Genomic DNA, 20,265 nt, shown 5'->3' with positions numbered 1-20,265 from the left:
GGAAGAGCATCATTTGGTTGTTTGTCTTCTGACCGGGGACTCTGTAAAGAAATATCTGCTCCTGAAGTAGGCCCGGAGACACCTGTTCAAGTAGGCGCCTCCTGAAGAAACCTCACTGCATCACCAGGATTAGCCAAGACATCCTCCCCGAAATAGCAACAGAGCCCACAGGTAGACATAATTTCATAGACAGGTTAGAAGGGATCAATCAAGTTCTTCACATGAAAAATTGAAACAAGGTGAGTTTGAATTACTATGATTCTTGGCCTTCTATCCCGTATTTAGGGGCCAATTCTTTCCACAAGCGAGTCTCAAGCATCGTAATGTCCAAGATCTTTTGCACCCACCGATCCAAACCTTCAACCACCGGTGGGATCCATCGAGTTGTTGAAACTGGCGAAGGATGGAGCATCAATACAGCTATAGAAAAATATTTAGTAAAAGGAAATATTAAACAAAGAGCTTACGAATGCGGTTCCAAGCGACCAGAAAGGATGGAGCCGTTGCCAAAATGACATCGTTGGTGGCAGCTGCAACGAACTATTCCATCCACGCACAGTCATTGTCATCATCCATTCTAGACAACATAGCATGGTGGCCATGCTTGCAGAGGCTTATCATTCCCCCGCCAAAGATTTTGGGAGAATAGAGATTCATCATATGAGCTAAGGTTAGCTCCTCTCTAGTCTCCTGACACAAACGCCGAAGGCATGCAACCGTCCTTCACACAGATGGACTTACCTGTATCAAACACACTTGGTAGAGGAGGCAAAACTCCGCAATCACAGAGTCAAGATCTCCGCTCAAAGAGAACGCACCCAAAGTAAAGGGATATTTGTAAAAATATGTAAAAACCTCCTTGGGTAGGGTGACTCGCTCCGATAGATCAAGAGCAATAATATCCAAGTCATGGAAGCGACAGTCTTCCTTCACATCAGGAATGCTAGAAGGACATATGGAAGAAGGATATCTACTGACGGCCTATGTACGAGAGTTAGTAGTAGGATATTTCTCTTCGAAGTATTTTGAGGTAATAAGACTTCTAGGGATGATGGAGCCCATTGTTGGAGGAGCAGAGTCCTCGGCCTTGTTCTTGCTCTTTGAAAATCCGGTACTCTTTGAGGAAGAAGCCATTATATGGAAGGAGGAGAGGTTTTTTGTTTGAAGAGGATTAGAGAAAAGATGAAGAGCAAGATGCAAGTTAGATAAGGGAAGCTTAAACAATTATGAAGTATAAGGAAGAAGGTTGATACGTATAAGTAAAAGTTTTGGCGGCTAAATTCATGGCCATGATTACCTCGATAATCAGCAAAAGTTGTGCTAAATCATAGGATGACGCGTGTTCGGGGCGTTAAATGTGGAGAGACATACGTCTAATCAGCCGTTAGAAGCCTTCAGAGGGAATTATAGTAATTCCCGCTAAAAGAGTATTTCTACCAACTTCCCGATGACACAAAGTTATGTCACCGAAAAGCAGGGGGACTATCTGTATAGGGTAAAATATGCTATGACACGTGTCCATCCAAAAAAGGGACACGTGTAACCCAAGACGGGGAGATGGCCAAAGACCGAAGGCAACTGTTTTGTTTGTTACCGGAAATAATAACACTCATAAAGATGTGATAAATGCTCTTCACCTGGTAGCATTTAATAAAGAATATTCCATGGTATTAAGAGAAATTACCCGTTACAGGGAATTTGACATTTATGTTCACCGTTACATCTCCATCAATGTCCCTCATAATTGACATTAAAGAAGGGTACGATCTTAGGACCTCCTTCATAGCTATAAATTGTGAGCTCAGTTGTCATTGTAAAGGGGAGGAATTTTCTGGCAAACTTACGCTACATTCTTTACAAAGCTCAATACAATATTATCTTCTTACTTTTTGATTTCGTTGTTGTTGTGCCCGGAAACCCTGTTCCCAGAACTGTTGCTTCTGTTGTTTCGTCTATATTCTAAAGCTAAGTATTGCATAATTCTTTAATTATTTTATTATTTCAGGATCAAATTAATTTATTTGTCTAGAAACCACGAATAAATTTAACTATACCGTTTTACGGGTAAACAAACATATAAGTGGTTGTTCAACACTTGGATTGGATGTCAATTGGTGGCTACTTTCGCAATTAGGAGGCTATGTGTGTAATTTGCCATCAATTGAAGATTACATGTAATTGGATGCTATACTTGTAATAAGTGACTATACTTAGCTCCTCATAATTAGCTTAGGGGTATTTGGGTCATTTTTGGTCAAATACCCACTCTAGTATAAATAGCCCTTAATGCTTTTATTTTAGCAAGACTATTTTGATGGATGATAAATACTCTTTTGTGAGGTGTAATGGTGGTTTGCCATTGTTGATGACAACTTTCTTTAATGTGTATTCTTCAAGTAAAATCACACTTCCACTTGAAGGTATTCCTATTTTGCATTAGTAATAACAAGATTCAACTTGTGATTTCTCTATTGTTGATGAAAGAGAGTCGCCACCTAATATTTAAATGTATACTAGGGTACCTATTTAATTACTAAAGGTTATATTCTTTATTGGTCTACTAACCGGTGCGACCATGGGTAAGGGTTCTTGCTCTTCTAAGGAGAAGGTGTTAGGCACTCCTTAAAATCTACCTGAGGTAGCTCCATAGAACTTAGACTAGACTTGGAATTAATATTTGTACTATGCCTTAACTAGTGTTCTAAGGTAAAGCTTACCATATATTAGGACATAATTTCTACAAATGGGGAGTATGGTTTAAAGAAAAGCCTTTTGGAAATTAGTGTTAGTATATATAAGCTTAAAAAGAAAACTTTGAAAGATGGAAACGTTTGTGTAAGTGTGAAAAAAAAATCAAGTTAAAGCTTTTTGTGTCCTAAATCACGGAGGTTCAAGTCATTCTAACATGGTACAAGAGTGTTATGCAAATGATTCTAAGATGTACCTTGGTTTTGAAGTAGAAACCGTTTGAAAATCCTTTGTTTTAATGCAGTAGCACCTTAGTATTTTCGAAATAGCTGATTCTTTTTGGAAGATTAAACCGCGACAATTCTAATTTTTTTGAAAAGAGGGACGATTGCCTTTGGGCTTCAAAAAATCTTTAAGAAAAGAGATAGTAAAGAATGACAAATTAATAACTGCTTATGATTAGCGGATATGAAATTAATTGCTAACTAAGGCTTCCTTTTTAATCCTAAGTTCTTTAGGCTTGCCTAAGTCATTCTGTGAATTGAAAGATAAGGATAAACATTCAATCCCATATATATACTTGTCACATACATAATGAGAGATAACAAACAGGAAACATCAAAGAGCAATGACATAGTGCAAACTAAGAAAATGGCGAAACAGTAAATAAAGATATAAAAGGAAATGAGTGACTCTGGGAGGTTTGGGTCTCAAAGGACAGGCCCAACAGTAGCAAATGACGAGCAAAAGCAGACCCTTGGACCACAATAGAGCTGGACTTAGGCCTGAATTTTTGAAGAACGCAATAAGCCCAAATCATTTGTACATGCCCAAAAATAAAAGAGAAGGTCGTTAGAATAATAGTATTGTATCCATATATATAAAATTCTCGATCAAAGCCTAGAACAATCACTGATAGTGTTCGAATGCTTAAAGAAATCATATTAAGCAAAGATTAAAAGAAGAGATTAATAACAATACCTAAATGCTAAGGGAATCCTGCTAATGTGGAGTTTGTGTATAGTGAATGATTCACATTGAATACCTTTCGTTGCCATTAAACACCAAACCCAAAGAGAGTAATTAGTGTCAATGAATTAAAGTCTAAGGAGAGAGTTCTACTCAAGGCCGATGCCCCCTTTGAATCCCCTGACACTTCAAAGTTCCCAAGGGTCTCAAGGCCTAGGGTAATGCTTGTGCCGGGGAGAGCAGCACAGCCTAGAGTTAAACTCTACTCCCAAATACCTTTAACCACTAACGACTAACTCTTCCCTTTAGGTTTGAATGCAAATGAGGCCTTCTCAATGCAAACCAACCACTAGGACATTTCCTACTACAAAAGCCTACTTTTCTTATCAGAATAATACAGAAATGGACACATAGAACAGTCCCCATACTTTAACATTAAATAAGTGAAGAACAAATATGATAGGTTTTGAAAATCAGACTTCTAGGCACATATGACAACTAGAATACCTATGTTGTTATGGCTGAAAATTAGATAACAGAAATGACACATCTCATAGAAAAATAAGGCACATAGTTTGGGATTATAATAGCTTTAGGATGCATGGACTAATGCCTTAACATTGATCACAGATGAACATGCACTTAGGCTAATGACATTACTTGAATCCCTTGAGATCATTAATACATGTTCAGAAAATGACACAAGTAGGCTATCACATTCAACCAAATAACAGTTCCCTTACATCAGATTCAAACCAGAATAATAAAAGAAAGGAAAAGACTGAGCATGAGTTTAAGATAGTGTTCAAAATGTGAAATCATGGAGGATAAACAAAGTTCATACCAAACTCCCACACATACATGGATTTCAGTCAAGATTAATGGCTTCACAAGATAAGATGATCCCAAACATTGAAGAATCAGGTTGTCAGCGTCATTAGGGGGTTAAGGATAGGGGAGACATCTCACTTAACAGACTCAAATCAGCTACACATGATTAGTTGAATAGTTAAACATGATGGAGCAATATTCAGATTACATAAATAATCAACAGGGCACAACTATAGCATGACTCGCAAAAGATAGACCGATCATGACAAATATTAATTATATTCAAAGGAGAACCCATCCTAGTAGGACTGTTTACAAGCTAACAGTTAGGCATGAATGAAAAGCATTCATAATGAAGGTTCAAATGATGCTTAAGGGCTAATAAACATTCATGAAAGCATTTTTAGCACTCAGGTCTCATAAATTTTAACCTAGTGAGGCAGGGTTGTCCTATGCATTCCATATATACCCTAGCTAAAACCATATGATAACATCTCAAGTTTAGAATGACAGAACCTAAATGACATGCCATGATAAACATGGAGACTGCAGTAACAACCCTAAGTGTAGCATGATAGAACTTAAAGGATATGGCATGATGAATAGAAGAACCTAAATAGGATAGCAGAACTTATAAGGGTGCTGCATGTTAAGCATGATGACCATAACAGAATCTAAGTATAGAACTTAGAAAAACATAATATAATGATTCATGAGGATTTATAATAAAACATGAAGTGGAATATAATTCAAAATACAACATGATGAGCATGAAAGTTGTAACAAGGCATCAAGTGGAACAAAACTCAAAATGCAACATGAAGATTATGCAAATTGCAACAAGACATTAATAGAACTCAAAATGTAACATGATGAGCATGAAAGTTGTGACAGGACATTAACAGGACTCAGAAGGCATCATGAAGATTATAACAGAACATTAGAGCAAAGTTTGAGGTTTTACGCAAAAATGTGAGAAATCATCAGGTTAAACAACTTAAAACACATAGGCAGTTTAATATAGAAATTAAAGTCAGTAAAGTCATACAGCTACCTAGTTAACATTAAACAAATACAACAGCCTATCATAGATTATTAACAAGCCACAGTGAACAAAAATAAGTGAATAAAGGCTGAGTAAACATTATAGACTAAGCAGTTATCTAAGAGAACAATAATACGCTCTTGATTTTTAAATGAAGCAATTAAGGAGAGGGTGGAGGTATACTGACCTCTTCTTGAGAAGCAAACTAAATGAGTGTTCCCGTTAGCCATTTCTTTTCACGCCCCAAAACCGAGTAGCGCGACCGGTGCTCAACCGAGTGAACCCGGCCGAGCAAGCCTGTTAGATTTCCTTCTACCCAAACTCATTCATGAATAAAGATAATATATGTTTTCCTTAATTAAACAATAGAGTGATCATGTCTGCAATTACCAATTTCTTACCATAAGTTTCACCATTTTTAAAGTCTAAAATGGACAAGTAATACAACCACAACATAGCATAGTTTGTCTTTCCCAGCACCAATACACAACCCACACTATGTTTACGGAGCCTCTATAGATAAATAAAAGTACAATGATAATGCCGGCAACAAGGCCCCGTCTATACCTTAACCATAATACATAAAGAACAAAAGATACATGACCCCGGGATGAAGTGGGGCTCACCAAGTCAGGTGGAAAGAAGGTGTACTGCTATCACTGATACGTGTCTCCTGCTGTAGAACCACTTGCATCCATTTAAAGATGCAGCGCCCCCGTCAAAAGGGACGTTAGTACCGTCGAATAGTACTAGTATAAAAACTAAACACCAATTTAAGAATTTAGAAATACAAGATAATTATGATGAACCAGTGCGGCAATAGAATAATATAGATAACTATCTCAACCATAGCAAGCTTATTAAAAGCTATCAACAACATTTATAGGATTTAAGATGAGATCCTCTATAACCATCTTCACATAAAGCATCCCCGCCGCCTCACCCGATGTATGCAGGTGGAGGTGTACGTACAATACCACAACTCTAATCAAGCGGCCATGCCGCCTCATTCCAATGTATGCAGGTGGAAATGCATCCACGATACCAATACCAACACAAAGCGGCTATGCCTCCTTACCGCAATGTATACGGGTGGTGGTGCCACAACAATACCAAAACCATACACAAAGTGGTCGTACCGCCTTACCCCAATGTAAGCGGGTGGAGGTGCAGTCCAACAATATCATAATCCTTACACAAAGCGGTCATGCCGCCTCACCCCAATATATATACGGGTGGATGTGCATCACAATCACAATCTCTATACCATAATCCCCACACAAAGCGGTCATGCCGCCTCACCCCAATGTATGCGGGTGGAGGTGTATCACAATCACAATCTCTACACAACTTGGCATAATACCTTTCACATAAATCACGACTAAAAATTATAACATGTGGATACGTAATCCATAGTTTGGGACACATCCTCAATTTATAAAGAAATATGATAAGAGCATTTGAAATACGATTTGAACATATATCTTCATCACAAAACTTATCGGAATACTCGATTTATAATCAACATCTCGGAACTTACAAGGATAATGAGAATTCCAACTCTTAAAGAAGAGTTTAGCCAACATACCTCAATTGAGCTTCCTTAAACTCTAAAACGTTACGGAATTCTTAGCAACTTCAATCTATTTTAGAAATATAAAAAATTGAACCACAATTAGGAAGATGATCATGTTTCTAGCTCATTTGAGCATTTTATCAAACACAAGGTGTGCATAAGGTTTCAAGGTCCCTTTTATAGAGGATTCCATCATCCCACAACCCAATCTTTACCATGCTTAGTTCAACAATCTTTCTACACCCCTTGATATCACATGCATGTAAAATAATCAACTCTCATGCCCAAATATTATCTTGCTAATTATCCAATTCTACACAAAATTCGAAAGTGAGGGTTAGGGTGTAGAATCTTACCTCTAGGATGAAGACCTAGTGAGTTTTCCCTTCTTCTTTGGGCAATATTTGAAGGAAAAATATTGTAGAACACCTTCTCACTCTAGGGCACCCTCTCTCACTCTAAAATGTCAGATAATAGCTCAAAAATGACCCAAAAAATGTATTTAACGAAATAGGGTCGGGTTTTAAAAACCCAAAAATGGAGCTTCGGAACAAGGTATGCGATTGCATAACCGATATGCGGACCGCATATCGGTCGCATAATTGGTTACAAAATAGCCAAAAGAACTGTCTGTGTATGCGGTGGCATAATGCACCGCATAATAGTTATGTGGTTGCATAATGCACCGCATAACAATTATGCGGTCGCATAGTCGACCACATAGTTGCTTCCAACTGACCCAATTAACTGCCTCACTCTGCGGCCATTATGCGGTCCGCAAAGTGGTTCTACGGTCGCATAATGGACCGCAGAAATGCACTTTTCGCCAAAAATTTTCCTTTACTTTCTGGTGCATTGTTCAACCCATTGTTCTACAATCCTCAAACACATAAGCCTAGTTCGGCACCATGAAATATTATTTTCTTTGCAAACTTTACCGGGCTTTACACTTAAGTACTTCGAAATTTTTCGGGGTGTTATATTTCTGTAACGACCTGATCGATCGTTTTGAGCTCTAACGCATCGTTTGGTGGTTTGAGGCTTTGAGTAGCTTCACTTTAGGTATTATGACTTGTACGTATAGTCGAAATTGAATTTCGGGAAGTTCAGGATTGATTTGGAAAGAAATTTCTAATTTCGGAAGCTTTAGGTTGAAAGAATTGATTAAGGTTTGATTTTTGAGTAAACAACCTCAGAATTTGGATTTGAAGGTTCCAATAGGTTCGTATGATGATTTCGGACTTGGCCGTATGTCCAGGTTGAGTATCGGATCACCCGGGAGCATTTCAGTGCTAATTATGGAAGGTTGGCATTTTGAAGATTTAAGAATTTCTTAAGTTTGATTTGAAGTGGACTTTGGTGTAATCGATGTCTGTTTGTGGTTCTGAGCCTTGGAATAGGTTTTTATTATGATTTATGACTTGTACGTAAAGTTTGGCATCATTCCGGAATGCTTTGGTATGGTTCAGATGCGTTCGTCGAAGTTTAAAAGTTTGAAAGTTAAAGAAGAATTTCGATCGTCGATTCGTAGTTTTGATGTTGTTTGGCATGACTGGATGCCTCGACTAAGTTCGTAATGTGTTTTGGGATGCGTTGGTATATTTGGTCAAGGTCCCGGGGGCCTCGGGTGGATTCCAGATGGTTAACATATCGGATTTTGGACTTAAGGAAAAGTTGGAGGATTCTGGTTGTTGGTTCAACCGCTTCTTACGAATTTCTCCTGCGTTATGCGTTCTCATCGAAAGGTTTCCCCTAAATTTATAACTCACACGTCTATTCATGAGTGGGGTCAAGGACCCGTCAAAGCTTCTTATTCTAATGGGATCGGGCCATTCACCTCGGCAGTATAATAGATACATCTATGGTTCGTGCCGTTCTACCCTTGGTAGTGCGCACATTATGATGGGATCGAGCCGTTCGCCTCTGTAGGATTTTGTACCACACCCTCATTGGAGTGGGCCATTCGCCTCGGCAATACAATAGATGTATCTGTGGTTCGGCAACATTATGATGGATCGGGCTGTACGCCTCGACATTTCTAAAACATACTCTTATGAAATTGTGCATAGTAATTGATAAGAAGGCAGTATATCTGCGAGTTTTCCTGATTTGAACTATAGCGACCTATCTGGTGAAGTCCATTATATATATTTAGACTGAGGAGGAAATTGCTAGCTGAGAGTTTGAGTTATTGCTGAGAGGAGAATTTTACCACGTATTTATACTTGTTATTTCGTTTATTTGCTCTGACTCACATATGTTTACATCTACTGTATCTGTCTTATTGGATCACTAGTAAGTGTTGATGTCGACCCCTCGTCACTACTTCTCTGGGGTTAGGCTAGATACTTACTGGGTACGCGTTGATTTACCTACTCATGCTACACTTGCTGCACTTTTTGTGCAGGTACATATATGTCTGGTGGTCTTTTGGGCGCCGAGGCCCGACTATTGCGGGGACTTTACCGTGAGCTGCATTTCATGTTACGATCCGCAGCCTGCAGAGTCTCCATCAGGGTTATTTATATTCTAATGTCTAATTTTTATTACCATACAGATGTTGTATTTTATTATATTTCCTAGTTGATGCTCATGCACTTGTGACACCGGGTTTTGGGGGTTTCTACGGGTTGTTTGTTATTTTAACTGTGTAAATATTATCACTTACCCTGTAAAATCTATTTCATACGATTTAATTAATGAAAATTATGATTTCAAAATAATAAAATGAGTAATTAAGTGATCAATCACCGTTGGCTTGCCTAACGGCGGTGTTAGGCGCCATCACGACCTTTAGTGGATTTTGGATAATGACAGCTTGGTACCAGAGTCTTAGGTTCACTTAGGTCTCACGAGTCATGAGCAAGTCTAGTAGAGTCTTGCGGATTGGTAAGGAGACGTCTGTGCTTATCTTCGAGAGGCTACAGGGCTGTTAGGAGCACTTCCCTTCTTAATTTCCTCGTCATGCGGTTTAATTCCATTGAGGCTTGTTCCTTTATTTTCCTCCTACTCAATCTTATGCGACGTGAAGCGCTTGTTATCAATCGGACATCTAAGAGTTGTACTGGTACTGCAGACGTGGTGCAGGATATTTTTCCCTGCGTGTTCGGGCATACTATTATTGCCACCTTACGGAATGGTGTTCTATCATTTCAGTTCAGTATATGTACTTCCTATGGTTTTAAGGCTATACACAGGTTGCTATGATCATCATGAGTTGTTACCGCACCGTGTTGGTGTGATGGTAGAGTGCTTATTTATGGGTCGTGACAGTAAATGACTCAAAATGAGGATTTCTCAGTGCATGATTTAGAGGTTCAACATTTAATTCCATCAAAGAAAGGCAATCGGACTATGGATGTTCAGGTTTTGGTTGATGGAGTAACGAGACTTGGTATTTTTGAGTGTGGTGGAATTTTCGTTGTGATGCGATATCGTCGTCCTTGTTGAACGCACTAAGGTTCGCTGGTGTTATGGTCTTCTTGATTCGCCTTCGGGGCAGGGAGTTGTGAAATGGTGTCTGAGAAGCGTTTGTCAAAGATGGCAGTGTGTAGCTGTTTCAGAATCAAATCGGTGTTTCTAATGCTGATGGCTCGAGAAAGATGATCTGTGACGAGGCCTAGAGTTGGTAGTAAATTATTAGTTCGGGTGCTACAAAGATGGATTTCGATTTGAGGTGGTATTGGGGTAGTGAAGGACAGTGAAAGACATGGTGGGAGTTGTCTCGCGGTGATTTAATTGCTAGCAGGTCAAGTACGCACAATAGAGGTCGAGAAGTTGCTTAAGGAGATGGGTTAACCGAAGTGGGAGTGGCAGAGTAGCGTATAGATTCTGTGGTAGGATAGCCACGTTCCTTGAGAAGTGTAGAACAGTTTGGGAATTGTGATGGAAGGTGATCTGGTCTATGGATTTTATTTGGAATGATGGTTATTGTATGAAGAAAGATTGAATATAGCAGAAATGAGTTGCTTGAAATTAAGAGGGGTGTGAAGATTTGATTATCGTTTCGATGCAATATGACTTGAGTTTGGAAGGTATTGTTGAACTTTCAATTGATGTCAATGGGGAAGGCACAGACTTATACAGCTGGTGGGCGAGCATCGGCTTAGGAGAATTTACTGATTACGTGGTAGTTGTACCCGGTGCAGCATCGTTGGAAGATGTCAATAAAGAATCCCACAAGTGCGTTAACTCCTATGAGCAGGTTAGCGGTTGCGTGATGTTGATGAAGCTTTTCCGAAGAATACTATTTGCTACCTAGTAAGAGGTCGAATATGTGATTGTGACTGATAATTCAGAATGTTTCATGAAAAGTTTAACAAATGATTTTGAGAAATTTGGCGGGCTAGAGGTGCGAGATCATGGTAACTGAGAAGGAGGAATCCTCGTGGGTTCCAGGTTTATGTGATGGTAGCTTAAAGCTAAGTAGGGGAGCCCCACCATTTACGATTGGATCGCGTGGTTGTCTACTTGTGCGGTTTCTGGTTATTGATGCATTGGAGGATTAATTATGACTAGGGAAAAGGAAATATCAGGAGTAATTCGAAAAAAGGAACTCGATGAATGTGTTCTATACTTCGCCTTATCGATTGAGGTGCAGGATTTGGGAAGACTCAAAGTTTATACTTCTTATGGATGTAGTGTACAAGGAAAGGAATTCAGCTGGTTGCTTCTTTGAAAGGGTGTTCATGTGCTCGCAGAGCATTGGAGTTCAGTTATGTTCGGGATCAGGTCGAAGTGAGTGACTCTCAGCAACGTTCCTAGTGGGTTCAAGAATTAAAGTGCAGTGCTTAAGGATTTCGAGTCTTCTGTGCAGTTAAGGACCGAGGTTTTGTAGTGGATTGTGAATGAAACTTGGAATGTTCTATGTCATCGTCGGGTATGCGATGCAGTATTGGAGTAAAGGAAGAAATAGCTTTGGATTCGCGGAAGGTCTTGCAAACTGGGGGTACTAGTTCGAGATGCTATTGTGCGCTTGAGAAGGGTATGAGATGATTCATGGGTATTGAGATGATGTGGTCTCGTGATTCGGTCGCTCGGGATGAGTGCGGATTGAGTTCATTATGTTGTGAATGGAGATATTATTATTTCCAAGGCAGGTCAAGAGTAAATTGAAAGAATTTGGGTCGGTTTGTAATGGTTGAATCGGCATGGTTGTGGCAACGATTATTTCCTTTATTGTGTAAAGTTATACATATGGTTTATGGTTGTACGTGTGGGCTTCACAACCACCACAACTTGATTGATTTGGGAGGTACTTGATTCAAATGGCTTTGTTATGTAAATGGATTCCGGAAGAGTTATGACGGTTTAGATCATGGTTTGAGGTTGTATTTTCTGCGGTTTGGGGATTCATTTGCGTGTTGCATGGGCTCTTCGGAGATGAGCTAAGTGAAAGGTTTCTAGCCAATGAAGTGTTATTCTACTGGTAGTTCAGGGGTTATGATGAATTCGTGTATTCTCGCGTAGTGGCATGATAGGTGCAGTGAGCGATATAGGAATTTGAAAGTTGAGGATCAAGGTTGCGGTTCGGTGTCGACAAGAATGTCACGAGCTCAGATGAGCAGGGGTGAATTCAGATGTTTAGAGTAGCTAGAATTTTCTTTAGTGTCACCTGAGAATGGTGTTCTGCGGAAGGGGCATTGTGTACTGATTTGCGGATTCTTGATTTGCTTTACAGAATTTGAACGGTTGATGGTATGGATGTGCAGACTTGCTACCTGGTGTGAAAGGTCGTGGGAGAGTATCCCACGGGGAAATCTGCATAAGTGTGACATGTTAGTCACTTGATTGTAAAAGATTGAAACCAAGCATGAAGATTATGGTACTTTCGGTAATGGGAGAGATTATGCCTGGAAGGCGCTCTGTTACTTTGGTTGTGAATTGTGGGAGTTGTTCTGGATTGAGACGACATGATTATTTACACATGTGTTGAGGTCCCGTGTAGCTTGTGGTGTTATATGAGCAGGATGGCTCTCGAGATGCAGGTCATTTATTGCGCCTTAGTTGTGCTTGGGTTGGTAGCGTATTGCGCTATCCGTCTCCCCAAAGTTGTATTTTTGCACTTGGCGTGCTTGTGGATGATATTCGGTATTCCGTAGGTATAAGTATTATGGCTTGATGGGTACGTCCTTATTTATTGTTATGTGTGGATCGGGTGGCACGTCGCCATGGGTACGTTGTTTGGATCGGGTTGCACGCCGCAATGGTATCATGTTTGGATCGGGTTGAATGCCGCAACGGTATCATGTGTGGATCGGGTTGCACGCCGCAATAATGAGATGTTGAGTACAGTCCCCTATACTTATTTTATGTATTTGTTTCTCATTCTCTGAGAAAGGTTCATAGCATCTCTTCGGCTGTTTTATTCGTTACGCGGGCCAGGTAGTTCTTTTTCCAGAGTTTATTTTTCCTTATGTATCACATTCGTGTTTGTAGCTTGTTGGCACTGTGGTGGCGTTATATGAGATTCTAGACGGTGTTTGAGGTGGCCTATTGCCCGAGCAGCTTGTACTGAGTGAGATGAGATTATTGGGCCCGAAATTAGTGCAATCAGATTTATATAAGGTACATTAAAGAGAAAATATCGTTATTCAGTTTAGAATGAGGTAATGGTTCTGGTCAGGAGGAGAGACTCCATGAATTATTGATTCGCCAGGTGGTTATGAGTTTCTACACGTCTCTTTCGTCGTGGCAGCATTGCGAGAGTTGGAACAGGGCTTACACTTGTCATGAGGTGTATTGTGGGCATCAGATTCGTGGAATTTCAGCCATTATGGTCGGGGGATGTTATTATGGACAACCAACTTATGTGGTGCATGGTGTGATTTCAGCATAGATGCATGATCATGTTTTGGTACAACATGTGGTGATTGGTACACTGTCCATGTGTTAGAATCAGGCCTTGTTAAGAAATTTAGAAGTCAGAACTTGATTCTAAAGCTTGTTAGCTAAGGTTATAGGGAAGATTTTAAGTCTGGCTCGAGCTAATGTGTTCAACTGGAATCTGGTGGCACGGGTAGGTGCATGAGGTGTTAAACAGTGATTTTGGACAACTCTGTAGTAGTTCTTAGCACGTTCAAGGACGGGCGTATGTTTTAGTAGGGGAGAATGTAATGACCCGACCGGTCGTTTTGAGCTCTAGCATGTCATTCAGCAGTTTGAGGCTTTGAGTAGCTTCACTTCAGGTATTATGACTTGTACGTGTGGTCGGAATTGAATTTCGGGAAGCTCGGGATTGATTTCGAAAGAAAAGTCTAATTTTGGAAGCTTTAAGTTGGAAGAATTGACTAAGGTTTGACTTTTCTGTAAACAACCTCGGAATCAGTATTTGAATGTTCCAATAGGTTCGTATGGTAATTTTGGACTTGGGCGTATGTCCGGGTTGAGTATCGGATCACCTGTGAGCATTTCAGTGCTTATTATGGTAGGTTGGCATTTTGAAGGTTTAAGAATTTTTTAAGTTTGATTTGAAGTGGACTTTGGTGTTATCGATGTCTGTTTGGGGTTTTGAGCCTTGGAATAGGTTCGTATTGTGATTTATGACTTGTACGCAAAGTTTGGCATCATTCCGGAATGCTTTGGTATGGTTCGGACGCGTTCGTCGAAGTTTGAAAGTTTGAAAGTTAAAGAAGGATTTCGATCGTCGATTGGTAGTTTCAATGTTGTTTGGCATGATTTGAGGCCTCGACTAAGTTCGTAATGTGTTTTGGGACGCGTTGGTATATTTGGTCAAGGTCCCGGGGGCCTCGGGTGGATTCCGGATGGTTAACGGATCGGGTTTCTGACTTAAGGAAAACCTGGAGGATTCTACTTGCTGGTGCAACCGCTTCTGCGGAAGTTTCATCGCAGAAGCGAGGTAGTGGACTGGAGAAGCAGTTAGAAGGGAGCTGGGTAGAGGCCGTAGGTGCGAAAGAATTCCCGCACCTGCCAGATCGCAGAAGCGGCCCGGGAGTCACAAAAGCGGTAGGGAGTGAGGTAGGTTGGAGGCGCATATGCGAGGTTTGTACCGCACCTGCGAGACCGCAGAAGCGGATCCCTGGTCGCAGGTGCAACTCTGCAGAAGCGGAGTCTGGTCCGCAGATGCGAAGGCAGGAGGGATGAAGGGGAACTACAGAAGCGGTATTTTTGGCCACACCTGCGGAACTGCATAAGCGGTCAAGCGGCCGCAGGTGCGATGAACGCTGGGCAGAGGGCTTGGTTTTATACGGGATTTTGGCCCACTTTCTTTCATTTTCACTTGGTTGGGGCGAATTTTGGAGAGCTTCAAGGAGATATTTTCATAATCTATTGCAATATAAGCTATTCCCACCTATTCTGACTTAAATACATGAATTATGTACGGATTTGTACATGGGAATTAGTAGAAATTTGGGATTTTGGTAGAAAACCTAGAAATTGGTATTTTTGGATTTTGACCACGAAATTGGACATGGAATTTGGAATAAGTTATATATTTTAGTTCGTGGTGTTATGGGTAAAGTTTATCTTCGAATAATTTCGGAATCCGGGCACGTGGGCCCGAGGGTTGTCTTTGTTGGTTTTTTGAGCGGAGTTGGGAATCATTATAAATTGTTGAATTATACGTATTGGGGTATATTTTGATTGGTTTGCACGTTGTTGGACTAGTTTTGGAATGATGGCCATCGATTCGAGGGGTTAGAGAGACGTTGGAGCAGGTGACGAAACTTCGGAGAGAGGTAAGTCTCCTGTCTAACTCCGTGAGGGCGAAACTACCCCTAGGTGATGTATTTGTTATGTGCTACGTATTGCGGGGGCTACGTACACATGAGGTGATGAGAGTCCGTACGTAGCTAGATTCATGTTATGTCCGGGTAGAGTTAGGTTCCCGCCATGCTATAACTGTACTATTTGAGTTGTCTCTTGCCTATTAAATTCCTTTATTTTACATTGCGACTTAAGGCTAGACTTGTGTAGAGTGATAGACTTGCTATTGTAGAGATTCGACAGGCTTCATGATTAGCCGCAAAATAATTGTACTCTTACGAATTTCTCCCACATTATGCGTTCTCATCGAAAGGTTTTCCTTAAATTTATAACTCACACGTCTATTCATGAGTGGGGCCAAGGACCCGTCAAAGCTTCTTATTCTATGGTTTATGCCGTTCGACCCTCGGCAGTGCGCATATTATGATGGGATTGGGACGTTCGCCTCGGCAGTATAATAGATACATCTATGGTTCATGCCGTTCGACCCTCGGCAGTGCGCATATTATGATGGGATCGGGCCGTTCGCCTCGGCAGGATTTTGTATCACACTCTCATGGGAGCGGGCTATTTGCCTCGGCAATACAATAGATGTATCTATGGTTTGGCAACATTATGATGGATCGGGCCGTACACCTTGACATTTCTAAAAAATACTCTTATGAAATCGTGCGTAATAATTGATAAGAAGGCAGTATATCTACGAGTTTTCCTGATTTGAATTGTGGCGACCTATCTGGTGAGGTCCATTATATATACTCCGATTGAGGAGGAAATTGCTAGCCGAGAGGAGAATTTTACCACGTATTTATACTTGTTATTTTGTTTATTTGCTCTAACTCACATTTGTTTACTTCTACTGTATCTGTCTTATTGGACCACTAGTAAGTGTTGATGTCGATACCTCGTCACTACTTCTCTGGGGTTAGGCTAGATACTTATTGGGTACGCGTTGATTTACATACTCATGCTACACTTGCTGCACTTTTTGTGCAGGTACATATATTTCTGGTGGTCTTTTTGGCGTCGAGGCATGACTATTGCGAGGACTTTACCGTGAGCTGCATTTCATGTTACGATCCGCATCCTGCACAGTCAGGGTTATTTATATTCTCATGTTTAATTTGTATTACCATACAGATGTTGTATTTTATTATATTTCCTAGTTAATGCTCATGCACTTATGACACCGGGTTTTGGGAGTTCCTACGGGTTGTTCGTTGTTGTAACTGTGTAAATATTATCACTTACTCTTTAAAAATCTATTTCATACGATTTAATTAATGAAAATTATGATTTCAAAATACTAAAATGAGTAATTAAGTGATAAATCACCGTTTGCTTGCCTAGCGGCGGTGTTAGGTGCCATCATGACCTTTAGTAGATGTTGGGTCGTGACAGTTTCGGCAGCAAAGCTCAGCTTTTTACCAACGACGAACTCAGAGCCAAAAGAAAGAGAGAAGCAAAGATTAAGTGCAAACTCAAAACTTCAAACGAAAAGCTTAAACAGAAATCTACCGTATCTTCAATTTTTTAGAAAGAAGTTAGGTGTATTAGTCATGTATGTTGAAGATGTTCGGTGAAAACATTAAAAGCTCCTATTTATAGCGGCCATTGAGCCATTAGGGTTTCAGATTCAAGTGGTGAAAGTGGAGAATGACGACTACATGATGATGACAGCAAAATGAGTGAAAACTGAAGGAGACAAGGGGAAATGTCACGCCCCAAAACTGAGGAATGCGACTAGCGCTCAACCGAGTGAACCCGACCGAGAAAGTCTGTTAGATTTCCTTCTACCCAAACTCATCCACGAATGGAGATAATACATATTTTCATTAATTAGATAAAAAGGTGTTCATGTCTACAACACCAATTCATTACCAATAGTTTCATCATTTCTAAATTCTCAAATGGACAAGTAATACAACCACAACATAACATATTTTGACTTTCCCAGCACCAATACACAACTCACACTATGTCTACAGAGCCTCTATAGATTAAGAAGAGTACAATGATAATGCCGGAAACAAGGCCCCCACTATACCTCAAACAGAATACACAAAGTACAAAAGATACATGACCCCGGGATGAGGTGGGGCTCACCAAGTTAGCTGGGAAGAAGGTGTACTGCTATCACTGATCAATATCTCCTGCTGTGGAACCACCTACATCAATTTAAAGATGCAGCGCCCCCGGCAAAAGGGACGTTAGTACCGTCGAATAGCACTAGTATGTATAACTAAACATCCTCTCAATAGAACAAATAATACAAACACGAATATCATAATATCAATCAAAGCCTTAATCAACATCAAACCTCAATCTAGGATCAAGACAGTGTTAAAATTAATTTCCATATCTCACATTGGGAGATTTTTAGTATCGATATTCCATTGTTCACAATACCAATACCACCGTACTCTTAGCATGGAGTCCGATCACGACCCGATCGGCTAGGCTATTGTCACGACCCAACTGGAAGGTCAGGACTAGAACCCGGACCATACTTGCCGAGCACCAACGTACATTTTATCTAACCTTCCTTATTATCTTTAAGGGCCGACAAGACCAATATAAATGGTAGACATGGATCATGAACATCCAACAATGAAAGATAATGTCTTGAACATACGTAACATGGGACGACAAGACTGTCAAGAAACAACATCCGAAGATGACTCGAGATCTTGTCAACCTACTAGAGCATAGGTTCGATTTTGAGCACCACTCGAACTCGGCACTGAACCTCTACCTCTACCATGACCTGTCGACTGTTGAAAACCTTGTGCTGGAGGTCGAACTGATGAGGAAGAACCAGACACAGATCCAGTCGGTTGAGCCATACCACCACCTCCTCTGTTAGGACAATCCCGCATCATATGGCCACGCTGTCCGCAAGAATAGCACGCATCGGAACCTCGACGGCACAGTCCAAAGTGGGCCTTGCCGCACTGATCACAACGAGGTGTTGGGGGTCTCGTCTGACTAGTATCTCTATGAAATTGTGAGCCTGATGCCCTCGAACTCTGACCTGAACCAGAATAGGTAAATCGATCATACCGAGGCCTCTGAAACTGTGGAGGAGCACTAGCTACAGGTGGCGCCGAACTCCTCGAAGATTGGGGCCTGATACTGCCTCTGAACTCATCAGAATACCCTGCAAATCTCGCCCTCTTATGCTGGCCCCTATCCTGCTCCCTATCTGCCCTTTGCTGGCGCTTACGATCCTCTAGGGTCTGGGCATAAGCCTGAATACGGGAAATATCCATGCCCTCTACCAAGGAGGCTGTTGTGCACTCATTTATCAGATGTGGTCCCAACCCGTTCACGAACAGATGCACCCTATCACTCATCTCTGACACCATATGGGGAGCATACCTTGCTAAAGAATCAAACTGTATACTATACTCTCGTACACTCATATTACCCTGTCGAAGGTTCAAGAACTTATCAGCTCTAGCTCGTCGTATCTCAACTGGCAAGTAGTGACGAAGAAAGGCCTCAGAAAATTCCTTCCACACGGCTGGAGGAGCGTTCGGACCCCTAGATCTCTCCCAACTATCATACCAGAAAACCGCTAAATCCCGTAACCGATAAGAAGCCAACTCTACTGCCTCCGTATCACTAGCATGCATAACCCGCAATGTACGATGAATCTGATCAATAAATATTTGTGGGTCCTCCTTGGGGTCTGATCCGGTAAACACTGGAGGGTCTAGATTAATAAAATCACGAACTCTCGCACTAACCGGTTTATCAGCAGCACCGGTATTCTGCCTCTGAGCCTGAGCAGCTACCAAGCTAGTCAACAACTGCACCACACTGCACATATCATGGTCTGTAGTGCCAGACGGGGGAATTGGATTTACTGGGTGCCTCCTAATATCCTCTGGAGGAGACGGAGAGGTATGAGACGCCATCTCACTCTGAGCCTCACTTTGGCCTACTCTGGCTGGAGGCACCAGAATGTTACCCTCTCCTACAGCTATATCAAGCCGTTTACTAATCGCTTGCTTCCTAGTCGAAGGCATCGCTGAAAGAAAATAAGGTGAATATTAGATATGAACACTTACGACTCAACTCTACGCACGATCTAGATTCAAGAAGAAGGTAACAACCCTAGATGTCACGTAGCCTCCTGATTATAAATGTGGCGCGCTACACATCCATAATCAAAACTCTACTAGACACGGCTCATAGACATCCCCTAGGACAGACTTGCTCTGATACCAAGTTTGTCACAACCCAACTGGAAGGTCATGACTAGAACCCGGACCATACTTGCCGAGCACCAACGTACATTTTATCTAACCTTCCTTATTATCTTTAAGGGCCGAAAAGACCAATATAAATGGTAGACATGGATCATGAACATCCAACAATGAAAGATAATGTCATGAACATACGTAACATGGGACGACAAGAC

Source organism: Nicotiana tomentosiformis, chromosome 7 (genome assembly GCF_000390325.3).
Source record: "Nicotiana tomentosiformis chromosome 7, ASM39032v3, whole genome shotgun sequence".
Lineage (NCBI taxonomy): Eukaryota > Viridiplantae > Streptophyta > Magnoliopsida > Solanales > Solanaceae > Nicotiana > Nicotiana tomentosiformis.
The sequence above is the reverse complement of the archived record's forward strand: the minus strand, read 5'-3'. Positions refer to the sequence as shown.